Raw genomic sequence first — 13,298 nt, forward strand, 5'->3', positions numbered from 1 at the left:
ATCACAGGGGATCCCAGGAGTAGGAAGCCTTTAGAAATACTTAATTTACTTTAAATATATGATATAATGTGCCCCCCAAATATAAGGCCAATTGCTGGAATGTCCAAAAACAGGGGGCGCATGAAAAATCAATTTTATAAATACTCTCTCCTCTAGTAGCCAAAATCAAACATGCTACAAAAAGTGTCTCTTACTATGGAGGACCCGACATGTTAGAGCATTATATGGACAACCTATTGATTTTAACGAGAATGGTGTAATACTTCATTTGTCCTGTGGAGGCACTGCAGCGAAGTCAAAACACAAAGAAATGTTACTGTCATGAGTTGTATAAAATTATATTGAAAAAATAAATATAAAAGTGAATTGGCTACCTAGTCATCACAAAATCGCTTACATAACAATGACTCTATGAAAAACAATACAAAAGGCAGTGAAAAAAAAATTGCTCCCCCCTAGCTGTTGGATGATCCCAATTAAATTAGCTGCAATCTGTCTAAAATATCACACAATTGCGGTCTGGGATCCATTTTGGTTTGAAAAGTGCAGTGGAGGGAGGGGGGTTTGGTAAATGGATATATCGGGATAATGGCGAGAAAATACGGACAGTCAGTAAATAAACGGCATTTTGAGAGATTCCTGTGTTTGCTGTGACTATTTATCAGGTATTAGAGGAATATTTTCAAACTTGCGGCTTACCAGCTGTTGCAAAACTACAACTCCCATCATGCCCTGGCAGCCTTCGTCTGTCAGGACATGATGGGAGTTGTGGTTTTGCAACAGCTGGAGAACCGCCAAGTGGGTGAACGCTGAAAATCAACCCAATATCAGGGAAAACAGGTATCGGCCGATTGGACCTTTACCAGTCTGATCATATATGGCAGCCCCTTATCTCTAAGTGAGTCATATGACCTAACGGCAGCGCTAACTGCCACCCGAGCTCCCATGATGCACTGCAAGGTTTCAGCTCATGGACTTCTCCGGTAACATCTTCTGACATGTCTCAATGATTTCCCAGCAGAAGAGTAAAGGAGCACATACTGTCTCTGAGGAGCTTCAAACTAACCGATCATTATAGCAACGAGAATTCCCCTATTCCTAGACAACAATACGTAATAGAGCCCTACAAATTAGCAAATGGCAAGCGATAAAGTTGTCTTTGTTGACATGCAAATAGAGTGTAATCGATGGGCCACTTTTCTTTGCACAGAGCTGTGCAAATAGGGAGACCAAACAGTGACCGATTACCAGACGCTGTGTAATGATGTTACTTACGCTTCTACAGACGGTGCCTCATGTTTACAGCCCAGAGATGGGGGCCTCCTGTGTACAGCCCAGAGATGGGGCCTCCTGTGTACAGCCTAGAGATGGGGCATCCTGTGTACAGCCTAGAGATGGGGCCTCCTGTGTACAGCCTAGAGATGGGGGCCTCCTGTGTACAGCCCAGAGATGGGGGCCTCCTGTGTACAGCCCAGAGATGGGGCCTCCTGTGTACAGCCTAGAGATGGGGCCTCCTGTGTACAGCCTAGAGATGGGGCCTCCTGTGTACAGCCTAGAGATGGGGCCTCCTGTTTACAGCCCAGAGATGGGGGCCTCCTGTGTACAGCCTAGAGATGGGGCCTCCTGTGTACAGCCTAGAGATGGGGCCTCCTGTGTACAGCCTAGAGATGGGGCCTCCTGTGTACAGCCTAGAGATGGGGCCTCCTGTGTACAGCCTAGAGATGGGGCCTCCTGTGTACAGCCTAGAGATGGGGCCTCCTGTGTACAGCCTAGAGATGGGGCCTCCTGTTTACAGCCCAGAGATGGGGGCCTCCTGTGTACAGCCCAGAGATGGGGCCTCCTGTGTACAGCCCAGAGATGGGGCCTCCTGTGTACAGCCTAGAGATGGGGCCTCCTGTGTACAGCCTAGAGATGGGGCCTCCTGTTTACAGCCCAGAGATGGGGGCCTCATGTTTACAGCCCAGAGATGGGGCCTCCTGTGTACAGCCCAGAGATGGGGCCTCACGTGTACATCCTAGAAATGGGGCCTCCTTGTGTACATCCTAGAGATGGGGCATCCTGTGTACAGCCCAGAGATGGGGCCTCCTGTGTACAGCCTAGAGATGGGGCCTCCTGTGTACAGCCTAGAGATGGGGCCTCCTGTGTACAGCCTAGAGATGGGGCCTCCTGTGTACAGCCTAGAGATGGGGCCTCCTGTGTACAGCCTAGAGATGGGGCCTCCTGTGTACAGCCTAGAGATGGGGCCTCCTGTGTACAGCCTAGAGATGGGGCCTCCTGTGTACAGCCTAGAGATGGGGCCTCCTGTTTACAGCCCAGAGATGGGGGCCTCCTGTGTACAGCCCAGAGATGGGGCCTCCTGTGTACAGCCCAGAGATGGGGCCTCCTGTGTACAGCCTAGAGATGGGGCCTCCTGTGTACAGCCTAGAGATGGGGCCTCCTGTTTACAGCCCAGAGATGGGGGCCTCATGTTTACAGCCCAGAGATGGGGCCTCCTGTGTACAGCCCAGAGATGGGGCCTCACGTGTACATCCTAGAAATGGGGCCTCCTTGTGTACATCCTAGTGATGGGGCCTAATGTGTACAGCATAGAGATGGGGCCTCATATGCACATTCTAGAGATGGGGTCTCGTGTGTACATCCTAGCGATGGGTTCTCGTGTGTACATCCTAGAGATGGGGCCTCGTGTATACATCCTAGAGATGGGGCCTCGTGTATACATCCTAGTGTTGGGGCATTCTGTTTACACCCTACAGATGGACCCCCGTGTTTACGCCCTATAGATGGGTCCTTATGCTTACACCCTATAGATGGGGCCTCATGTCTACATTCTACCTGTTGGTTCTTGGGTTTACACCTTATGGATAAGGCCTCGTATTGACATCCTACATACAGGTCATTCTGCTTACAACCTGCAAACCGTTCGTCATGTTTACTCTCTACAAACTAGTCCTTATGTTTACACCCTATTGATGGGTCCTCGTGTTCACACCCTACAGAAGGGTCCTCATGTGTCCACCCTACAGATGAATCCTCATGTTTACCCCTTACAGACGGGGCCTCGTGTCCACCCCATAGAGACAGGGCCCCGAATTCACCCACTACAGACAAGGCCTCATGTTCACCCCCTACAGACAGGGCCTCATGTTCCTCTCCTACAGACAGGGCCTCATGTTCAACCGCTACATATGGAGCTTCGTCTACACCCCCTACTGACAGAGCTTCATGTTCACCCACGACAGACGGGGGTCTCGTGTTCACCCCCCGACAGACGGGGGCCTCGTGTTCACCCCCGACAGACGGGGGCCTCGTGTTCATCCCCGACAGACGGGGGCCTCGTGTTCACCCCCGACAGACTGTTGCCTCGTGTTCACCCCCGACAGACGGGGGCCTCGTGTTCACCCCCGACAGACGGGGGCCTCGTGTTCACCCCCGACAGACGGGGGCCTCGTGTTCACCCCCGACAGACGGGGGCCTCGTGTTCACCCCCGACAGACGGGGGCCTCGTGTTCACCCCCGACAGACGGGGGCCTCGTGTTCACCCCCGACAGACGGGGGCCTCGTGTTCACCCCCTACAGACGGGGGCCTCGTGTTCACCCCCTACAGACGGGGGCCTTGTGTTCACCCCCTACAGACGGGAGCCTCGTGTTCACCCCCTACAGACGGGGGCCTCGTGTTCACCCCCTACAGACGGGGGCCACGTGTTCACCCCCTACAGACGGGCGCCTCGTGTTCACCCCCTACAGACGGGGGCCTCGTGTTCACCCCCAACAGACAGGGGCCTCGTGTTCACCCCCTACAGATGGGGACCTCGTATTCACCCCCTACAGACGGGGCCTTGTGTTCACCCCATTGCGTGTTCATAGCCAACAGATGGGGCCTTTTGTTTTTACTCTACATATGGAGTCTTATGTTTACAACCAACAGGCAGATCCCTGGGTTTATACTCTACAGGTGGGTCACCCTAGAGACAGTACCTTGTGTTTCCACCCTACACATGGGTCCCCATGTTTACCCCTCCTTTCCCTGACAACATCCCTTATTACCAGATGATTTCTATCAGTTCCTAGAACTGACACGAATAATAATATTATACTGGAACAAATTTACTATTACTGCCTTAGGCCATGTTCACATGGTGTTTTTTTTTTTCTTTTGCATATATTGCCCTCAATAAGAGACCCATGAATTTCAATGGAAAATATATTCAATCATTTACATGGTGTTGTATATTTTTGCATATTTAACATGTAAAAAACAGAAGCGACCTGTCCATTCCTTGAGTGTATTACATGTCCAGTGCTTCCTGCGATCTGCTTGCACTTTATTTTACAGTTACTTTCAGCACAAGTATTTTGGTTGTGCATCTAAGTTGCGCCATTAAAATATTTGTGCGATGTCGCCCGAGCCTATAGGTGGCCATACACTTCCATACAGAAATCTCAGATATCTCTACTATCCCTGTGTTCACAGGGGGGATTGTACAGCCTTATGGTTATATCAATGGTCATTGTTCAGACTTACAGGAAGCCACAGGATTGCTATGGCTTCCATTAAAGGCACAGGATCTTCCATGGGGTTCACAGACAATGCGCAGGAAATTCACAGGCTGTCTGCATTGGACTACACCTAAATGTAACTCCATGCAAACATTACACCCCCAAAGTTTCCCTCTACCTGCTCACTACTGCCCCACAGATCCCTCACAAGTTTCATAAGACGACAACTACGACTCAGTCATTGACGGGTTGTGGCCTAGAGCATCTCAAAAATGGGACCATTTACATAAGGGATACTCTAATGGGTGATGGCCAATATGGCTGCTGTTACATTATCTACCACAGGGGTTTTCATTTAGCCACTTGATAAAGGAGCGACGGATGTGTACGTAGGTAGATCTGCCATTTAAGTAGACTGACCATCTTTTCTAGAGACAAAAACGGGACACTGGGATAGCACAAAACGGACAGAGTATATATATATATATATATATATATATATATATACACATACATATATATTCGTAGGCCCTCATACTGCCCTATATATAGTTTTACTCCCCCATATTACCCTAGCATATAGTGGAAGGCCCCTATACTGCCACATATATAGTTGTAGACCCCCCATATATGTAGTAGTAGGCCCCTATATAGAGTTGTAAGCCCCAAGACTGCCCACATATATAGCTGTAGGCCTCCATATATAGTTGTAGGTTTCCTATACTGCTATATATATATATATATATATATATATATATATATATATATATATATAGGCCCCGATACGGCACCTATATATATAGCTCGAGACACCATGCTGCCCCATATATAGTTGTAGACCCCATTCTGTACCAATATATAGTTGTAGGTCCTTATATTGCCTCATATATATATATATATATATATATATATATATATATATAGTTAGGGGTCCAGGCTCCCGCTTTCCTGATGCCTCCTGCTCTGTTCCTTGAGATGGGGTGTCAAGGGCGTCACACTCATCACAGGTGCCGGCAGCCACTGCTTCCTGCTTAAAAGTGGCTGCCACATTAAGATCTGGCAGCAAGGGATGTGACCACTTTAAGATCAGTGACCAGCAGCTGCTGTGGCACAAAAAAATGCAGAATTGTAAATTTTGTCCAGTTTTGTTTAAAAAAAAAAAAAAAAAAGGGACTTTTTAAAAATAAAAAGACGGAACAGTCTTAAAATAAAAACACACACACACACACACATAAAAAATTATATATAAGCACTATATACTGTGAGCCTACATTTAGTATTCTGAGACAGACGAGAGTCATGTTGTCCCTTTTTTAATCAATTGGGGCAAAAACTGTAAAGTTATGAACGCTATCACAAACCATACTGTTCCCCACCCCCACCAAAAACAGCCTAAAACTACAACTCTCAGCATGCACCAAATGCTGCTGGGATGTGCAGTACAACAGGTGGCGGTCTACACTTGTCCGGCCTAGTGTTACGGTATTGTTTATTCTATTAAGTTCTCATGTAATCCAGACAGGAAGGGAGACAAGCGAGCATTGTAAAGAATCGAGGACATGCTGAATACAACCTCCACTGTTTCATCATGGAGACAGAGGACGCTTCATGTGGCTGTAAATGGAGACATTCATGGACTATTCGGGACTAAAGAACCGGCCCTGCCTGTGGATGAGGGCGCAGAAGACTTCCGCCTCTTGTAAAGATTGTGTCTCTAGATTTCTGTTTTAGAAGAGGAGCAAAGGATATAGGTGTAGACTGGAGACCGAAACGCGTGGAAAAATAATCTATGTATATAAAAGTTAACGTGTGTGTAGGTACGTATGTGTGAATGTATGTATATATGTGTGCGTATGTATGTATGTATCTGTATGTAGATATGTTTATGTATGTATATATCTGTATGTAGATATGTGTGTGCATTTATATATCTGTATGTAGATATGTGTGTGAATGTATGTATATATCTGTATGTAGATATGTGTGTACATGTATGTATATATCTGTATGTAGATATGTGTGTGCATGTATATATCTGTATGTAGATATGTGTGTGCATGTATGTATATATCTGTATGTAGATATGTGTGTGCATGTATGTATATATCTGTATGTAGATATGTGTGTGCATGTATGTATATATCTGTATGTAGATATGTGTGCGCATGTATGTATATATCTGTATGTAGATATGTGTGTGCATGTATGTATATATGTAGATATGTGTGCGCATGTATGTATATATCTGTATATAGATATGTGTGCGCATGTATGTATATATCTGTATGTAGATATGTGTGCGCATGTATGTATATATCTGTATGTAGATATGTGTGCGCATGTATATATCTGTATGTAGATGTGTGTGCATGTATATATCTGTATGTAGATATGTGTGCGCATGTATATATCTGTATGTAGATATGTGTGTGCATGTATGTATGTATGTAGATATGTGTGCGCATGTATGTATATATCTGTATGTAGATATGTGTGCGCATGTATATATCTGTATGTAGATATGTGTGTGCATGTATATATCTGTATGTAGATATGTGTGCGCATGTATATATCTGTAATGTGTGTGCATGTATGTATGTATGTAGATATGTGTGCGCATGTATGTATATATCTGTATGTAGATATGTGTGCGCATGTATGTATATATCTGTATGTAGATATGTGTGCGCATGTATGTATATATCTGTATGTAGATATGTGTGCGCATGTATGTATATATCTGTATGTAGATATGTGTGCGCATGTATGTATATATCTGTATGTAGATATGTGTATGCATGTATGTATATATCTGTATGCAGATATGTGTGCGCATGTATATATCTGTATGTAGATATGTGTGTGCATGTATGTATATATCTGTATGTAGATATGTGTGCGCATGTATATATCTGTATGTAGATGTGTGCGCATGTATGTATATATCTGTATGTAGATATGTGTGCGCATGTATGTATATATCTGTATGTAGATATGTGTGCGCATGTATATATCTGTATGTAGATATGTGTGTGCATGTATGTATATATGTAGATATGTGTGTGCATGTATGTATATATCTGTATGTAGATATGTGTGCGCATGTATGTATATATCTGTATGTAGATATGTGTACGCATGTATGTATATATCTGTATGTAGATATGTGTGTGCATGTATGTATATATATATGTATGTAGATATGTGTGTGCATGTATGTATATATGTGTATGTAGATGTGTGTGTGCGCATGTATGTATATATCTGTATGTAGATATGTGTGTGCATGTATGTATATGTGTATGTGCATGTTATTATATATATGTATGTAGATATGTGTGTGCATGTATGTATATATATGTATGTAGATATGTGTGCGCATGTATGTATATATCTGTATGTAGATATGTGTGCGCATGTATGTATATATCTGTATGTAGATATGTGTACGCATGTATATATCTGTATGTAGATATGTGTGTGTGTGCGCATGTATGTATATATCTGTATGTAGATATGTGTGTGCATGTATATATCTGTATGTAGATATGTGTGTGTGTGCGCATGTATGTATATATCTGTATGTAGATATGTGTGTGTGTGCGCATGTATGTATATATCTGTATGTAGATATGTGTGTGTGTGCGCATGTATGTATATATCTGTATGTAGATATGTGTGCGCATGTATATATCTGTATGTAGATATGTGTGTGTGTGCGCGCATGTATGTATATATCTGTATGTAGATATGTGTGTGCATGTAATTATATATCTGTATGTAGATATGTGTGTGCATGTATGTATGTGTATGTAGATATGTGTGTGCATGTTATTATATATATGTGTATGTAGATATGTGTGTGAATGTATGTATATATATGTATGTATATATGTGTATGTGTGTGTGTGTATTTATGTAGATATTTGTGTGTGTATGTTCCAGCATAACTTCCAAAGGGCTGGAGGTAATTCCATTAAACTTGGTACACATCTATCTTATATGTCAAAAAAATATAAAAGTATTGTTAAAATAACCCTAACCAACTCCCTTATGTTTATTAAATTTATGATCCTGATCATGTTACTCTTGGGCTGCAGAGATTGCCCAGGACTTTAAAACATCCTGACGGCTGTCCGACAGGCAGGTGCAGAGAATAGTTAGTGTGGGTGACGGGATATGACGTTGGAAAATGATGACGGGATATGAAGCTGGAATATGAGGACGGGATATGAAGCTGGAATATGAGGACGGGATATGAAGCTGGAATATGAGGACGTGATATGAAGCTGGAATATGAGGACGTGATATGAAGCTGGAATATGAGGACGGGATATGAAGCTGGACTATGTGGACGGGATATGAAGCTGGAATATGAGGACGGGATATGAAGCTGGAATATGAGGACGGGATATGAAGCTGGAATATGAGGACGGGATATGAAGCTGGAATATGAGGACGGGATATGAAGCTGGAATATGAGGACGGGATATGAAGCTGGAATATGAGGACGGGATATGAAGCTGGAATATGAGGACGGGATATGAAGCTGGAATATGAGGACGGGATATGAAGCTGGGATATGAGGACGGGATATGAAGCTGGGATATGAGGACGGGATATGAAGTTGGAATATGAGGACGGGATATGAAGCTGGAATATGAGGACGGGATATGAAGCTGGAATATGAGGACGGGATATGAAGCTGGGATATGAGGACGGGATATGAAGCTGGAATATGAGGACGGGATATGAAGTTGGAATATGAGGACGGGATATGAAGCTGGAATATGAGGACGGGATATGAAGCTGGGATATGAGGACGGGATATGAAGCTGGAATATGAGGACGGGATATGAAGTTGGAATATGAGGACGGGATATGAAGCTGGAATATGAGGACAGGATATGAAGCTGGAATATGAGGACGGGATATGAAGCTGGACTATGAGGACGGGATATGAAGCTGGAATATGAGGACGGGATATGAAGCTGGAATATGAGGACGGGATATGAAGCTGGAATATGAGGACGGGATATGAAGCTGGAATATGAGGACGGGATATGAAGCTGGAATATGAGGAGGGGATATGAAGCTGGAATATGAGGACGGGATATGAAGCTGGGATATGAGGACGGGATATGAAGCTGGACTATGAGGACGGGATATGAAGCTGGACTATGAGGACGGGATATGAAGCTGGAATATGAGGACGGGATATGAAGCTGGGATATGAGTACGGGATATGAAGCTGGAATATGAGGACGGGATATGAAGCTGGAATATGAGGACGGGATATGAAGCTGGACTATGAGGACGGGATATGAAGCTGGACTATGAGGACGGGATATGAAGCTGGAATATGAGGACGGGATATGAAGCTGGGATATGAGGACGGGATATGAAGCTGGAATATGAGGACGTGATATGAAGTTGGAATATGAGGACGGGATATGAAGCTGGACTATGAGGACGGGATATGAAGCTGGAATATGAGGACAGGATATGAAGCTGGAATATGAGGACAGGATATGAAGCTGGAATATGAGGATGGGATATGAAGCTGGAATATGAGGACGGGATATGAAGCTGGAATATGAGGACGGGATATGAAGCTGGACTATGAGGACGGGATATGAAGCTGGGATATGAGGACGGGATATGAAGCTGGAATATGAGGACGGGATATGAAGTTGGAATATGAGGACAAGATATGAGGACGGGATATGAAGCTGGAATATGAGGACGGGATATGAGGATGGGATATGAAGCTGGAATATGAGGACGGGATATGAAGCTGGAATATGAGGACGGGATATGAAGCTGGAATGAGGACGGGATATGAAGCTGGAATATGAGGACGGGATATGAAGCTGGAATATGAGGACGGGATATGAAGCTGGAATATGAGGACGGGATATGAAGCTGGAATATGAGGACGGGATATGAAGTTGGAATATGAGGACGGGATATGAAGTTGGAATATGAGGACGGGATATGAGGATGGGATATGAGGACGGGATATGAAGTTGGAATATGAGGACGGGATATGAGGATGGGATATGAGGACGGGATATGAAGTTGGAATATGAGGACAAGATATGAGGATGTGGTATGGGGTGTGATGCAAAGGGCAGATGGAATCACCCTAGGGGCAGATGGTATTAACCCCTTGTATTCGTGATGCCAGGGCGTGGTTTATCCTCAATACCACCTGAAGGTATACCGCTGGATCCTGGGATAGGAACGGGGGGCAATAATGACTCTGGTGCCACCAAGTTACGGACAATGGTAGCTTTACTGAGGATAGAGAGGTGGAAAAGTATATGCAGTTCAGCCAAGGCCCAAGTAGGTGACCAGTGACTTCAGAGACCTTAAAGGGGTACTCCGGTGCTTAGACATCTTATCCCCTATCCAAAGGATATCACAGGGGTCCCCAGCGGCGGGACTCCCGCGATCAGGCATCTTATCCCCTATCCAAAGGATAGGGGATAAGATGTCTAAGCACCGGAGAACCCTTTTAAGGGCTTGCTGGGACTTGTAGTAGAGGTGGACAATTTAGTGCAGGTCACGATGACTAGACAGATGACTTGACTGACTTGTGACTGACAAGACTGTGACTGTGGTTACTTGCAGGTTTGTAGCTTGTGGCTGCAGACTGGCCTTGAGGCTCCTATGACTCTGTACACACTTAGGCTCGAACTGACTGGACCTCAGCAAAGACTAAGAGAGCAGAGGCTCCACACAGGCTTATATGGGGGAGACTCTGGTGGGGTCCCATTGGTCACCCCTAGGTCACCTGGTCACTGTTACTTCCTGGGTAACAATCACATGACAACTCACTTGGTAAAGAGTCTTAAAAGGTATAACACTCTTACATATATAACATAGGGGTTATATACAATAACAATAAACAGATACAGGGGGGGGGGTCAGGGGACACTGCAGGAGGCTGCCTGATAGGGCAGCAAGGGTACGGGGTAACACCTCCCGTACTGGGCCACCACAAGGACAAGATATGAGATCGGAATATGAAGACGAGATATGAGCATGGGATATGAGGTCGGAATTAAAGGGCAGGATATGAGGATGAGGCTGAGGATAGGATATGAGGTCGGGATATGAGGACAAGATATGAGGTCAGAATATGAGGACAGAATATAAGGCAGGGATATGAGGTCGGGATATGGGGTCGGGATATAAGGATGACATATGATGTTGGGATATGAGGATGGACTTTGAGGATGTCATATGGGGTCGGGATACAAGACAGGATATAAGGAAAAGATATGAGAATGGAATATGAGAACAAGATATGAAGACGGGATATAAGGACAGGATATGGGGTCAGGATATAAAAACAAGATATGAGGTTGGGATATGAGGTTGGGATATGAGGATGGGATGCAGGGTCGGGATATGAGGATGAGATATGTGGATAGGTTTTAAGGTCAGGATATGAGGAACGGACATAACAATGGGATGCAGGGTCGGGATATGAGGATGGGATGCAGGGTCGGGATATAAGGATTAGATATGTGGATAGGTTTTAAGGTCGGGATATGAAGACAGGATATGAGGTCGGGCTATGAGGAAGGAATATAAAGAAAAGATATGAGGTTAGGATATGAGGATGAAATATAAAAACAGGATATGAGGATGAGATATGAAGTTGTGATAGGAGAACAAGATATGAGAACCAAACATGAGTAGAGGATATGGGGAAGGGAAAACTAGCAGAGAAAGCACCCAATTGCAAAAAACAACAAAAAAAGAGTTATTTTCACTGTAAATAATATATATATATATATATATATATATATATATATATATATATATACACACACACACACACATACAGTAAGGGCGGCATTACCCATTGACATGTGTAGCTTTTAGCTGATTCGCACAGTACACATAGCCATATAGTGCACGGTATACGAACATTATACACCCACCCACCACACATCCTTACGTATTTCTACGGGTGTTCATTTTATTTTTCCCAGGTGTATTAAAGAGGAACTTACAGTAATTACAAAATAACAACATGCCTCCCCCACGACTATACTGTGGTCAGGGGCCGGAAGGGGATATGGGCCGTATAATAAAACTTCAGCAAATGTTACTTCTCCCTGACCCTCTATTTTGGTGCACGGCCTCTCAATGGTTTGCGGTAGTGTCGGTAGCTTTATTCTTTAATGCCGTGTTTCCCAACCAGGGTGCCTCCAGCTGTTGCAAAACTACAACTCCCAGCATGCCCGGACAGCCTTCGGCTGTCCGGGCATGCTGGGAGTTGTAGTTTTGCAACAGCTGGAGGCACCCTGGTTGGGGAACACTGCTTTAATCACTGTATAATCCAAAGTTAGATAAAGCTGGAAAATCAGTATAATTATAATAAACATCTTATTACAACCACCATGTCCCGTTATTTTCGGGGGCCCAGGACGTGCGGTCACGGTTGTGGCTTTATAAGGACATTCTCTGTCAGTTCTGCTTCCTGCTGGAGAGCACAGCAAGTCATAGCAGGTTCCTGAGGCTCGCTTGTCAGCGGAGCACCACACACTTGGGCCGTATCCAAACACATGGAATTTATTCTGACGTAGGGATAATGTCTACAGCAGACTGGCAGCAAAGTCAGGATGTTACAGATTTAATAGAACCGGGAGAGGACACCAAATACACTCTACTGCCCAGTAACCTGCCAAGCTACCGCCTGCTGCCACCACCTATGTACAGGAATATAACTACTATAATACTGCCTCCTGTATACAAGAATATAACTACTATAATACTGCTCC

General features: G+C 44.5%; 1 protein-coding gene across 4 annotated transcripts in view; it reads right to left on the bottom strand.

Annotated features, from left to right (window-relative positions):
• Window positions 1-13,298, bottom strand: part of EPN2 (epsin 2) — an 82,491-nt gene that overhangs the window by 39,026 nt on the left and 30,167 nt on the right. Inside the window, exon 1 of one of the 4 annotated variants that reach the window (XM_056535560.1) lies at window positions 864-884. The exons of the other annotated variants lie outside the window; for them this stretch is intronic. The gene's annotated coding sequence lies outside the window, so the exon portion shown is untranslated. Of the gene's footprint in view, window positions 1-863; window positions 885-13,298 lie in introns of those variants that run through there. 4 annotated transcript variants of the gene reach the window in all.

Source organism: Hyla sarda, chromosome 8, assembly GCF_029499605.1.
Source record: "Hyla sarda isolate aHylSar1 chromosome 8, aHylSar1.hap1, whole genome shotgun sequence".
NCBI lineage: Eukaryota > Metazoa > Chordata > Amphibia > Anura > Hylidae > Hyla > Hyla sarda.